Genomic DNA, 14348 nt, shown 5'->3' on the forward strand with positions numbered 1-14348 from the left:
GTTAATTATGCATAATTACATGCAACTAACCCTCAACCAAACCTTAATCACACCCTAACCCTATAGTAAGTACATGTTGATAATTAATATTACTCAGTACTTACAAAATTACACTGTCATAACAATGACACCTTAAAATAAAGTGTAACCTTTTTATCTATCAGTGTGCATAACTGTGAATGCATTAATTTTGTAAACCAATGCATGATTATTTTTAGTTGAGCACAGGTGCTTAATTTGCATTCAAAATCAAATCCATCATGCATGAAAGTCTCTGGGAAACATATGAACAATCTTCTGTTGTTTAGCTTCACTCTCACACACACACACACACACACACACACACACACACACACACACACACATCCTCCTACCACCTGCAATCATTCTTCTATTTATGTGTTTGATTCACTTAATATCCAGAGTGAAGACAAGATATTATAAATCAGTCAAAACTATAAAGGGTGAAAGTGTCCGAAACAAGCAAGTAACTTTACTAGTGCAGTCGAATCGATTAATCGCGATTAATCACATCTAACATCGGCTAACAGTTTGTTTACATAATATATGTAGGCTATATATATATATATATATATAATTGTATATGTGTGTCTGTGTATATATACACATATAAATGTGCACAATACAGTGTATATACACATACAGACATATAAATATAATAATAATATATACTTTTATGTTAGATGCGATTAATTGCGATTAATCACATTTACAAACAAACGGCAAGTAACACTGAATTAAACTGAACTTTTGAAGTAATAACATTTATCATAATATTCTAAGAATGTTGCCATTAAGATATTTAAAACGTTATGTTCTCAACGTCTTTTCTTGAAGGTTAGCCAAAATACGTTTCATTTCATCATTTTAAATACATTGGGAACTTACTTTTTGAATGTGCAACCTTGGCTAATGAGTATAACATCACAAAAAACATTTTAAAAATGTCATGAAAAATGTTTTTGCGCTAACGTTTCAACATTATTAAAGACCATTTAACATTGAGTGACGTTCTAATAATGTTACTGGAAGAACGCGTATTCATAGCGCTGGGAAAACCTTGCCGGAACGTTTTATTTACAACATCCAAAAAGTCATTTTTTACAGCATGAATGAATAAGAGGATTGATGAAGAGGATCATGATGATGATGATGACGAATGCTTTTCTTTAAAAGAACATTATTGATGAATCAGTCACGATGAGAGCAGGAACACTGATTGTATAAACACTGATTAATAAATTTGAATTGATGAACACACTAATGAACAGCTTTTATTGAAGTCAAAATATTATGTAATATCGCTGAATCAAACAAAACAAGTAACAATCGAAGGTTATTTTAAACGCTGTGGTTTGATATATATGGTCTGGGGAAGCAGGAGAGTTTCGGATAAAGGCATTTAATCATTGATCGTCCTGATGAATTATTCAGGGTGTGTGTGTGTGTGTGCAGATTACGGTTACAGGACGACCGTGTGATGATGAAACCCGAACTGCATGATGGGATAGAAAGTGAGAGTGGCGCTGTAGAGATGAGCTGATTACAGTTTTTTCCAATTGCTAACACACAATTTTGCAAACTAGCCTGGTTTAATCAAAATACTGAACACAACAAACACAACCACACACATATCTGCAACCAAAACTACACATAGCATTATCAGAATCAAACTTTTGCACGAAATGGCACACACTTCATTCATATTAGCAGGTTTTTGTGTAACCACACTGTTGGCATCATGAAGAGCACTCATCTTCAGTGTGCTTCGCCACAATACTAAAATAGTTCAAATTGTAGAAAATTCTTCATATTGTTCACATGCACAGAAATATTTGCAGAAACACACACATTCTGTTGAAACATTTTTTATTTTATTTTTCAGTGCAACATGTGCACAGCAGAAATATTTACACTGGACTGAACACAAATATGCTCACAGAAACAGTAAACAGAAAAGAATGAAGTGTTAACAGTTAAGCATTGAGGTGTTTGGTCAGGTGACACATGTATCGGCCAATCAGTGTTGAGTGTCATTTTGAATGGCAGTGTTTTGAAATAGCAAACATGTGACGTTATGTCAGATTGTGTGTGTTACGCAGAGAACCGTGTTCAGTGTGTTTAAAAAGTGCCATTTTGAATTGCAAAATGTGTGTAAAGCAGAAAATGTGTTTAGACTTTTGGAGACTTGAGAAGAGGTTTTGCTCTGTGTGTGTGTCAGTTTACATAATTGTGCTGTGTGTGTCATTTTAGTGTGTGAGCAATTGGAAAAAAATGTAAACCACAGGATCTTCTGAACGAACAGACTCAGATCTGCTGAACACTCATGAACTATTGTGTGTGTGTGTGTGTGTGTGTGTGTCTGTGTGTGTGTTTGTGTGTGTGTGTGTGAGCAGGTCAGGCTTTGTTAAATGCTAGAAGTGGGCGTGTCTGTCTGGTATTTGCCATAAAGTGACACCAGGTCAGAGAAATGCTTCTGTCCCACAAACACACATTCAGCATGTGCTTTACACACACAAACACACATTTACACACATTCAGCATGTGCTTTACACACACAAACACACATTTACACACATTCAGCATGTGCTTTACACACACAAACACACATTCAGCATGTGCTTTATACACACACACACACATTTACACACATTCAGCATGTGCTTTACACACACAAACACACATTTAGAGAGTCTTCTGCCTAACTTCTGCAGTGCTTACCTGGATACATTTAATCTGGTGAGAGACAACATAGAAAACGGTCCATCTTCTGATTGGTTAATTTGCTGTGTACTAAATATAATGTTAGACATGACACAAAGGTCAATTATTTGATATAAAGTTAGCCAATTTTATAGAGATTTTATAAGATATTGTATGCTACCTGCACCAGTGGCTCCAAAGCACTTATCACATATTGCTAATCATTTCAGCAAATTTATGTCAAAATATATCAAAAATATGATTTCAAGTACAGCTTAGGGCTACCTCAGGAATCTTGCTTGAAGTCACTGGCGCGAATTGGCGCTTTGTTGCAGTTGCCTTTAAACACATACAAAAATTGCAGTAAATTCCATAAAAAACAAAAAATAATATTAATATGTTATAGTTTGCAAACTAATGCTAAAACTAGAAAAGTGGCCACTAGCCATAAAACTATGGTCTATGGTACCTAATTTGCATTAAAACCGAGGCAAGCTAATCTACTCGAGGCAAGCTTTCGTTTAAAAGAATAATTAGAATGGAAACGCCACTTTTAAGTTTGACCGTATTTTCGTTTTAGATCAAAATGTCTTGTGAATGGGAGTGAATGGGACACTTCTATGATAGCATCAAAAATCGCTATTTTTAAAACACTAAGAAGGCTCGACACAACATGAAACTGTGCTCGAAGTATCACCAGGGGCTCTACACATGAACTCGATTGAGAACATTGTTTGTGTACACAGAGTTTACTAAAAAGAAAGATTTTGAACAACTCACTGTGTTTCCGTCCGCCAGCATTTTGTCAGTCAAAAATAGTCGATCTCCGTAACAGGGAGGAGAGTAAAGATGGAAAGCTTCTAAAGCTTAGTTCAATATAAATTCACGGATAATTTGTTGTTTTCTCGTTAGTGAAAATCAATATTGACCTTGTATTTGAAAAAGGATGCTCATATAAGAAACAAGACTAAAATTCAGAGTCAGTTCATTCGCATTCGGAAATCGACTATTTTTGACTGTCAAAATGCCGACGGACACAGCAACAGTGAGTTGTTCAAAATCTTTCTTTTTAGTAAACTCTTTATACACAAACAATGTTCTCAATGCTGGAGTTCATAGAGCCGCTGGTGATACACAGTTTCATGTTGTGTTGAACCTTCTTAGTGTTTTAAAAATAGCGATTTTTGATGCTATCATAATAAAAGTCCCCCAAGCACTCCCATTTAACCTAAAACGAAAATACGATCAAACTTACAACTGGCGTTTCCATTCTAATTATGCTTTTAAACGAAAGTTTAAAAGTTTGGTGAGAGTTACCCTTTAATGGTCCGGTCGCTTTAATGTGTCCAATAAAGACAGCGTTGTAGACACGCGGTGTAAGGCAAAAATTAGGAAATAAAAAGCACGATGGAATGGTGCAAGTCAGAGAGGCCGTTACGTCAAATACAGTAGTATACAGCAAATTTTAAAAGATACAGTAAGTCTCTGTATGTGGTGTTTGACTTCACAGAAAATTCCCATGATGCAATGGGAATCACAGTTATTTACTGTAAAGAGAAATAGCAGTATAATGCTGGGTGATTTAAAGTAAATAACTGTAGAAATTATACAGAAAAGTCTAACAGTGAACTTCAGACAACATCAAAGCTGTGTGTGTTTCAACCCAACATCAAGAGAAAGAAATTAACATATTTTCATTTTCATCACAGTTAAAAGTATTTATACAGCTTGAGTTTTTTTAAAAACGTTTCACGCTCACCAAGGCTGTATAAAAAATACAGTAAAAATAGTGAAATCTTTTTACAATGTAAATCTGCTGTTTTCTATGTGAATATATAGTAAAGTGTAATTTATTCCTGTGATCAAAGCTGATGTTCAGCATCATTACTCCAGTCTTCAGTGTCACATGATCCTTCAGAAATCACTCTAATATGAGGATTTGATGCTCAAGAAACATTTATGATTATTATCAGTGTTGAAAACAGTGTGAAAACTGATACATTCTATTTTTCAGGATTTTTTGATGAATAGAAAGTTCAGCATTTATTTGAAATAGAGTGTTTTGTAACATTATAATCCTGCGACACTAGAAGAGCTTGATGTGATATTGGAGATAACACTGTTTCCTGAGAGGACAGACTGGGATTGATAAGGGCTTGTTTGTGTTTGTTGACCTGTTTTTATCATTCAGATTATCTCTGAACAAACAAACCGTCAGCGGCTCAGTGCTCATCCACACCTGTGTGTTTACCTGCGCATTAACACACACACACACACACACACACACACTGAAGGATGTAGGAGCCATCAGATAAAGAGCCTTTTGTTTCAGCAATGCACTGAAAATCCATTTCTCTCTCTCTCTCACACACACACACACACACACACACACACAAACACAGTGTGAAAACCGTTCGCCATTGAGGCTCATGGAATGTTGGGCTCAAAGCTACTTCCTGTTGCAGGACAATGCACTTCCTGTTGCTTTCGTCCTGCAGTCAGATCTGGAAAATACGAGAATATTCCTGTTCTCCGCCAGTACCAGTTACCATTACCAAAAAAAATCACATTTATTGAAATGAAAATACACAGCTAACAAAAAATATCTATTAATGTTTCTGGTAACACTTTACAATAAGGTTCCTTTATTAAACATTAGTAAATGTATTAACTAACATGAACTAACAATGAGCAATACATTTACTACTGTTTTTGTTAATCTTTGTTACAGTTTTTCTCGATTGCTTAAACACATTTCTTGAAACTATGCCTCGTATTCTCAAAACTATAAACACAAATCCATAACGTCTCACCCAATTCCCCAAACATCCTATTTTCAGGTCAAAATGAAGCTCTACACTCAAAACCATTCACTCTTGCTGAAAAACCAAACTCTGCCCTCAGACAGGACACACAAGCCCTCAAAATCACACACACTACAACATAGTCTAAGACACTGGTGCAATAAATTCAAAACAACATTTCCAAAACTGGTAAGTTATGTTGCTTGTGGTTCCCCACATCACAAACCTTTTCACATGATGAACACAAAAGACACAACCAGTGGATACATTGGCACATTTTTATTCATACACAGAAAACACACACACGCACAAATATATATATTTTTTTTTACTCTTTTTTTTTTTTCTCTTTTTTTTTTTTACTCTCCCCTCTAATTTTTTTTTTTTATATATTTACTTACAGTAAGATGTGTGTGACCAACATATGACAGTAAAAGAGCACACACAAACCATATTCTAATATGGAATTCGAATTGTATTGGAATGGTAAAGAGTGTTGGGTCGTGACAGGAGGGTCTCCACTCAAGGAGACAATATGATGGATACGTCTAAGAATGTTCCACATATGGTTGAAATACCATCATTTGCCTAGAAAGATAACTTTCTGGGAGTCAAGACTATAAAGGAGAAAGGATGCCCTCCCTTCACTGTCACGCTCTGTGTCACTCTGTGTGACTGTACGATTACTGGCCTTTTCTTGCAAGAAAATACACCTCATCAAAGACTATTGGAAATGTTTGTCTCTTATTCAGTGATAGAATTTTGTTTGCCACCACACCTCCCTGAAGGTTCTCGAGGCGACGGTAAAGCGACTCAAATTTGGCCTTACTCGTAGCTGAGCCTCCCTCATAGTCATACCATTGACTAACACATGGGCAACTAGAGTGGCTTGAATTTCATCTGAGACTGCTTGTCTTCTTGTCCTTGCCCTTCCTCCTCCTCATTCTTATCCCTCTTCCTTCATGTCTTTCTGGATCCATTGTTCCAAAACGCAATAAACTGATTTGGGCCCTTTTATATATCTATTGAAGGTTCTGATTGATGTGTGTTAAATTTTGACTCTTAGTGTTTCCACCTGGGTAGTTGTGTGCTAACTGAGCTGAAGCTGTGCTGATTGAGTGAACAATATTGAATGCTAGTGCTTTCTAAATGACAACATGGTCTAGGCAATGAGAAATGAAGGGATTTGTGTGTAGAGTTTTGCAGTGACAGTTCAACAAATCTGACTCATGTGTCAAAACAGGGAATAGTGTTTATAGTTTAGTGAAATGGGTGTGCTTTTTGATAAATGCCGTTATGGTTTTGAAATTTTAGTTCAAAAGCCTGGTTATAGTGTTTAAGCAATCGAGAAAAACTGTAATGTTAGTTAATCAAAATAAAGCTGTTCATTGTTTGTTCATGTTAGTTCACAGTGCATTAACTAATGTTAACAAGATTTTAATAAAGTATTAGTAAATGTTGAAATTAACATTAAAAAAGATGAACAAATGCTGTATAAGTGCAGTTCATTATTAGTTAATGTTAACTAATGTAGTTAACTAATGAACCTTATTGTAAAGTGTTACCATGTTTCTGGTAACACTTTACAATAAGGTTCATTAGTTAACATTAGTTAGCATGAAATAAGAATGAGCAATACTTCTACAGCATTAATTAATATTAGTTCATATTAATTTCAACATTTACTAATACATAATTAAAATCAAAGGTTGTATTTGTTAGCATTAGTTAATGCACTGTGAACTAACATGAACAAACATTGAACAGCTGGATTTGTATTAGCTAACATTAACAAAGATTAATAAATACAGTAACAAATGTGTTGCTCATGGTTAGATCATGTTAGTTAATACATTAATGTTAACCTTATTGTAAAGTATTACCATGTTACTGGAAGAAAGTTTGTTCCCTGCATGCTGTTTTAATGCAAATTAAAAATGAAGGACACCTGGTTTATTCTTGCCTATTTACTGGGATAATCTTATTAAAAAAGCTGAAATGATATTTATCGTCCCATTCGTTGACAACCATATAAACTTTCACCCTCTAGAGACGCTTCTGGGATTTCGGTCAATCACAGTCTATTTTCCCTGTGTATTAAACACACAATATGCCTATATGTAAATATGCACTGCTTTAACGACAAGGCTGAAACAACTGCAATCATATGATGAGATAAACACCATAACACCAGCTTCATCACACACACACTTTCTGAGAAATACAGTAAATTAAGTGTGTGAGTGAGGAGGAAGAAGAGAACACACGCGGGGAAACTGGATTACGGCTCTCGATCTCTGCAGCTGCTGCTAAATCACATCTATCAAGCAGTTTTTTTATTCAGATGTAAACTTAATTACATTTTTTCTTGTCCTGACATGATTCAGATGTTAGGACAAACAAACAGAAGCACACATCGTGACGGTCAAGGGCGAGCGATAGAGTCGTTGGTTTGCCGGGTCAGCTCTGTTGTTCTGCTGGAGGTTTTGCATGACACTGATCTCAGATAAGCAAACACAAGCCTCTCTCTTCTCTTGATTTAATGGACAAAGAAGATTCACTGCTGAGAATCAATTAACAATCTGATCCAATCCTGCTGTCTATTAAACACCAGCTCAGCAAAATCTACAGCAACACTAGACGTGTATTCCAGTGCAAATATCATTTAGTAATAATAATAATAATATTCATTTAGTTGAGAAGTAAAATGACATGTAGAAATAAGTCGTTTTCTAAAAAAAAAACTAAAAAAAGTGATTTTATGCTTAAAGATAAAAGATGTAAAGATGTAATTTCCACTGAAACAGGAAGACAGGGCGGGGCATATGGAACAGCTCCTCCCCTTTTTAAAAATAGCCAATAGCCTTTGGTTGACATCACTGCTCATCCAGAGCCGTTGAGATCGTTAAAGAGGCAGTTTCCTCATATCTAACTGTTTATCCTTCTAATCTCCTCCATATCGCTTTAAAGAGGTGGTATAATGCCCTTTCACAAGATGTAAAATAAGTCTCTGATGTACACAGAGTGTGTGTGTGAAGTTTGAGCTCAAAATACCCCACAGATATTTTTATATAGCATGTTAAAATTGTCACTTTTTGAGGGTGAGCAAAAACGCACAGTTTTTGTGTCTGTCCCTTTAAATGCAAATGAGCTGCTGCTCCCGGCACAGGGGGCGGAGCTTCAACAGCTCATGTCAATTTACCTCACACACACACACTGAACATTTCCAAAAACTTTTAGCCTTTTATGTTCAAACCGGAGTCAGAAAGATGGAGAGACTCAAGAAGAAGAGACAACATGTAGAAGCAACAGGACATTTCTGAATGGTTAGTTGATGAATTTATGAAGCTGATGTGTAGTTATCTTCTAGTCAGTGATTAGCATATTCTGTCATGATAATCTATAAATCGTGTTCAGGGGGCGGGTTTATGTAAATTTTAGGGAGGAATGTGGTGTAGTCTCTACCAGCCGTTTGTTGTAGTTCTTAAAAAGCGATTTCTTTAAAAGTAAATATCTACCTTTGTTCTGAACTTTGAGCGTTGTAACTTTGCAGATGTTGTTTATGCTCAAACAGCAACATTACACACTAACTAAAGTTAGAAAAGTGAAATCATCATGTGATCCGCTCTGTGCCGTCGTGTCTCTGGACACTAACGTGAAACCAGACTTCATTCGCCCCGATGGAAAGCATATTCACACTGTCTGAATCCTTCCCTGTCCCCTATATAGTAAATGTGTGAACAAGTGACTGATTTCAGCGTGTCTATTTATAATGAAGGGGGCGGGGCTTCAGATTCTAGAGAGCATTTGATTGGAAAGAAAATCTGATGAGAAGCTGAAGTGCAGAGTGATGTCATCAAATCACTGATCCATATCCATATGTGAGAGATTGAGTTTTGAATGCTTATATCAGGGGTTACCAAACTTTTCCATGCCAAGGCCCCCCAAATACCACTAGGTTCTGGCCAAGGCCCCCCGTATTGAACCCGTCAACAATACTACGGCACATGTAGAAATAAATAAATAAAACATCTAGGTGAACATCAGATTATGTGATGGTGTTTGATACCAGCCAATCAGAAAGATTATAGAGATGCACCAATTACAATTTTCAAGGCAGATTCTGAATTTTCATTGAGTTTGACCTGCCGATACAGATTTAAGCCGATTCTGATTTCATTTTTTCTAACCACTTTACAGCACACACAAATATTTATTTTCTATATATATATATATATAATAAAACACCACTTTTACCCAAACTGATTAATAAAAACAAGTTTAAATGGATACATTCTCTATAAATATTTTTGTCTTCATTTTCTTTTCTGACATAGCCTACTCCAGTTCTTGTTAAAAAACACTATACATGCAAATTATGTGCATTTTTTTGTGTGAAATCATATTTATTTTGTCCATCAAAAGTGTGCTTTCACTTTAACTGAGCGTGAGCAGCGCTACAAAAATAGACTCGGCGTCGAAACCCTCCGCTTCACGCCGGTTTCACACTGCACGCATTAGCAGAGCGTAAGCAGCGCAGGAGCAGTGCGTATGGTGAGCAGGAGCAGGACACGCGCGCTTTGCTTTCACACTAGCAGCGTTTGTCACGCGCGGCTGAACCGCGGCGTGTGTATAGACAGAGTAGGCTACTCTATAATCAGGGTAAGTTGGCATTGCTTTATTTCGTTTTCAAATACATTTAAGAGAAAAGACTTGTCAAGAAGCTTATTTTATTAATCATTTCATTTATATAACTTTTGGTTCGTCTTTGTTTTTATTGTTCGGGCAACAAGTTTGTTTTTGGACATTTGTTTTCTTTTTAAATTGATGTTGGTCATTTGATTGACTGTTTAAAACACAATATATCATCAATGCGCTTTTTTGGTAAAACTGCGGTGTATTTTGGCCATGATCAATGTATTGTCACTTTAATTCAGCGTAAGCGGCGCAGCAAAAAATAGACCAGGCGCCGAAACGATCGCGGCACTGCTGCTCCTGCTCTGCTCCTGCTACGCGCTGCCGCGCCGCCTCTGCGTGCGGTGTGAATGCACTCATTGAATAACATGGACGCCGAAAAAAATACGCGCTGCTCACGCGCCGCTGACGCTTGCGGTGTGACGCCGGTTTCACACCGCAAGCGTCAGCGGCGCGTGAGCAGCGCATATTTTTTTCGGCGTCCATGTTAATCAATGAGTGCATTCACACCGCACGCAGAAGCGGCGCGGCAGCGCGTAGCAGGAGCAGAGCAGGAACAGCAGTGCCGCGATAGTTTCGGCGCCCAGTCTATTTTTAACGCGCCGCTTACGCTGAATTAAAGTGACAATCAGGGCCGGCGCTCCGCACACGCACATCACGCACTGCGCGTAGGGCACCAAGTGCTTGGGGGGGCACCAAAAAATCTGTGTCGTGAAAAATCTTCACAATAGGCTACTAGTATAAATAACAAATAAAATATGTCTAAAGCATGTTAATATACAAAAGCAATACAAAACTAATATAGGCCTAGACCAAATTAGTCGAGAAAAAGGTGAATCTCCTGTGCCAGTCTCCCTCTGGTGCCCCCCCTCCCCACCTCCCAGTGGTCTGTTCGATTATGCGATTATGCGATTATGGGATGGGGGAGGGTGCGCGGGGACGGACGCAATGCTTAATCATAAAACAGATATAACACTACCATCGATTTAAATAGTACATTGATTGGGTTTAAGTGGTCGTTCAATGAGGCCTATTATATGTTGATCCGACGAAAATTAAGCGTGTATTTAAGTGGTCCAGGGGTAGAATTTTTGCCAAGCGTATCAGAGGTTCTGATTTCTAATCCGCACTCATATAGTTTTTTTTTCTTTTTTTTCCTTCAAAACCGATTATGTTTTTCAGTGGTTGTATATCAGGCAGGGACACTTTTTTGTGCTTTTTGTTTTCTAATTGCACCGGAACGAATAGAGAGTCTCCACAACGGATTGAAACGCGCGTCTGAGTGAAGGCTGTGCGCGAGCCAGAAACAAACATAGTATCCGCGCCACTGATCGCAGCGGCAACGAGCACTTTGATCAGTTGATTTAAAAAAACAACACATTTCAGCGTTAGATCGCCTCTTATTTAAAAAAAGAATGAAATGAATGCTCTGCTGGTTAACTGGAGATGTTTTGTTTGTTTGTATTGGTACATTCGTGCCGCGAGATGTTTCAAAAGTGGTGGGGACAATATCGACCTTAGAAAATAGTGGTGGGGACATGTCCTACCCGCAAATTACGCCTATGCGTGTATGCCTGTCCAGGGGCGTCGCTAGTAGTGCAAAAGATCCGGGGCTTTAGCCCTGCATGTTGATTCTTTTTAAAAAAAAAAAAACTTTGAAACTGCAATTAGAAGAACCCCCCCCCCCCCCCCCCCCCCCCCCCCCACAATCTCAGTGTTTGTATATTTTCATATTCACAGAGTTGTCAAATTATGTACAGAATTATTATATTGTGCCTCATCAGACCTTTGCACTTTTAACTTTCTGTGTTTACATTGTTCAGTTCCAAATCTGTGTTTTTAGTAATTGTGGTGGTATTTGGTATTTATAATTTTAACCTTTATATTATTTATTTCTTTTCATGTTTGGTGCCATTGTTAATGTAAAATTATTTCTTTGCAGCAGTTATTTTGGAAGTAAAGAGAACCTAACTAAGAAAATCGGAATGGTTGTTATTCCTTTGGTGTTTGTTGGTTGGGGGAGCGGGGGCATCGCCAAGCATTTGTGCTTAGGGCACCCAAATGGCTAGCGCCGGCCCTGGTGACAATGCATTGATCATGGCCAAAATGCAGTTTTACCCAAAAAGCGCATTGATGATATCTATTGTGTTTTAAACAGTCAATCAAATGACCAAAAGCAATTTAAAAAGAAAACAAATGTCCAAAAACAAACTTGTTGCCCGAACAATAAAAACAAAGATGAACCAAAAGTTATATAAATGAAATGATTAATAAAATAAGCTTCTTGACAAGTCATTTCTCTTAAATGTATTTGAAAACGAAATAAAGCAATGCCAACTTATCCAGTACTCTGTCTATACACACGCCCGGTTCAGCCGCGCGTGACAAACGCTGCCAGTGTGAAAGCAAAACGCGCGTGTCCTGCTCCTGCTCACCATATGCACTGCTCCTGCACTGCTTATGCTCTGCTAATGCATGCAGTGTGAAACCGGCGTCACGCGCTGCTCCAGCTCGCGGTGTGAATGCACTCACTGAACATGCACGCCGGAAAAAATTTGTGCTGCTGGCCGTAATTCACAAGGTTTCCTACATGTGCGTTCTGTGTGCATGTGTGATGTTGATGTTGCGCGATGTTATTCATGCGGCGCCCGAGTGCATTTGAATCGGCATATGTCAGACTGAAAATCACGTGAAAATCGGCCAATTCTTGTCACTAGCCGATCAATCAGATAGGCTATGCAACAAATTATTATAATGTTATTTCATAACAATACTCATATTAGCAAATATTTATTTTTTAACGTTTTTTAACTTTTTTTTCCAACTTGCTGCGGCCCCCCTGGCGCCCCCTGGCGGCCCCCACTTTGAAAACCCCTGGCTTAAATCTTATAAATGTGAATTTTGTGATAGTTTTGGAGCGCACTAGCTTATAGATAACAGTAATGCTAACATATTCATACTTTACGTTCCCGGAAGAAACTCAAGACTACAATAGAGGCGTTTCAGGAGTTCAGAAACACTGACACTGATAAAGAGAATAACTTTGAAACCTTTTTCATGCACAAACAGCAACATTGAATTTCACAGATAAAAAATCAGAATAGATGCTCTTTAAGTTTATTTTATTATAATAAAACCAGTGCATTTGTTTGACAGATGCAGATTATCCTAGTGATTTACTCTTAGGACGAGAATAAATGCTCGTCATTGTGAAATGAGATTTCAGCACGACTCATTATCATGTGTACTGGACAAACACACAGTTAATCAGACAAACACACTGTAATTGACTTCACACACACACACTTCATTGGGAATCTTCCGGCCTGATTGTTCCTCGATGGGTTTTTAAAGCTGCACTGACATCGATCTTCATTCAGAGGTTTTCATGTCTGAAATTAAACCTGCATATGAATCTTCAGTGAAAGAGCTGCTTTATGCTCATAAAACAATAGAATAGCGAATGCCTAATATTATATTCTGCACGTCATGAGCTGCGTGTCGCGTGAAACAGAAGTGAACGTATTGTGAGAGAGAATTTAGCATGTTTGCTTTTCCATAATAGATTAATAATGCCTGAAAGACTGTATAGTAAAATAGTACTCATAATATTCATTCATTCGGGTATTTAACATGCTCCTCCAAAGAATACCATGGTATTACCACTATATGTCAAAATAACATAATGTCCATACTTTAAAATTAAGTTATTTAGGCTCTTCTTTGAGAATGAATGAATGAATAAAATCACTACAAACTTTTTCTTTTTCTTTTAGCATCTAAAAATGATCAAATCTATTCAGAATTTCTCATCATTTTGACTTTGATTATTAAGTAGATGCATTTTAACATCTGAAACTCTGCATTAATTATATTCATTACATTAGAGACTGGTCGCTGTTATATTTGTGTTAATAAAGATAAAAACAAAGATCTTTTTTTAAATTATTCTGATAGTTCACTTATAAACAGTTAAACTGTTAAGCTCTCAGAACAGACAGTCATTATCTGTGCTGGCGCTCAGTTCCTTATGTAATATTTCAGGATAATTAATGTTCGCTCATTATATTGTGAGCGACTGACAGCAATTACACAGCAGGACAAACAGCCTCTGTTCATCACTGA

This window comes from Abramis brama (assembly GCF_963993115.1).
Source record: "Abramis brama genome assembly, chromosome: 4".
Lineage (NCBI taxonomy): Eukaryota > Metazoa > Chordata > Actinopteri > Cypriniformes > Leuciscidae > Abramis > Abramis brama.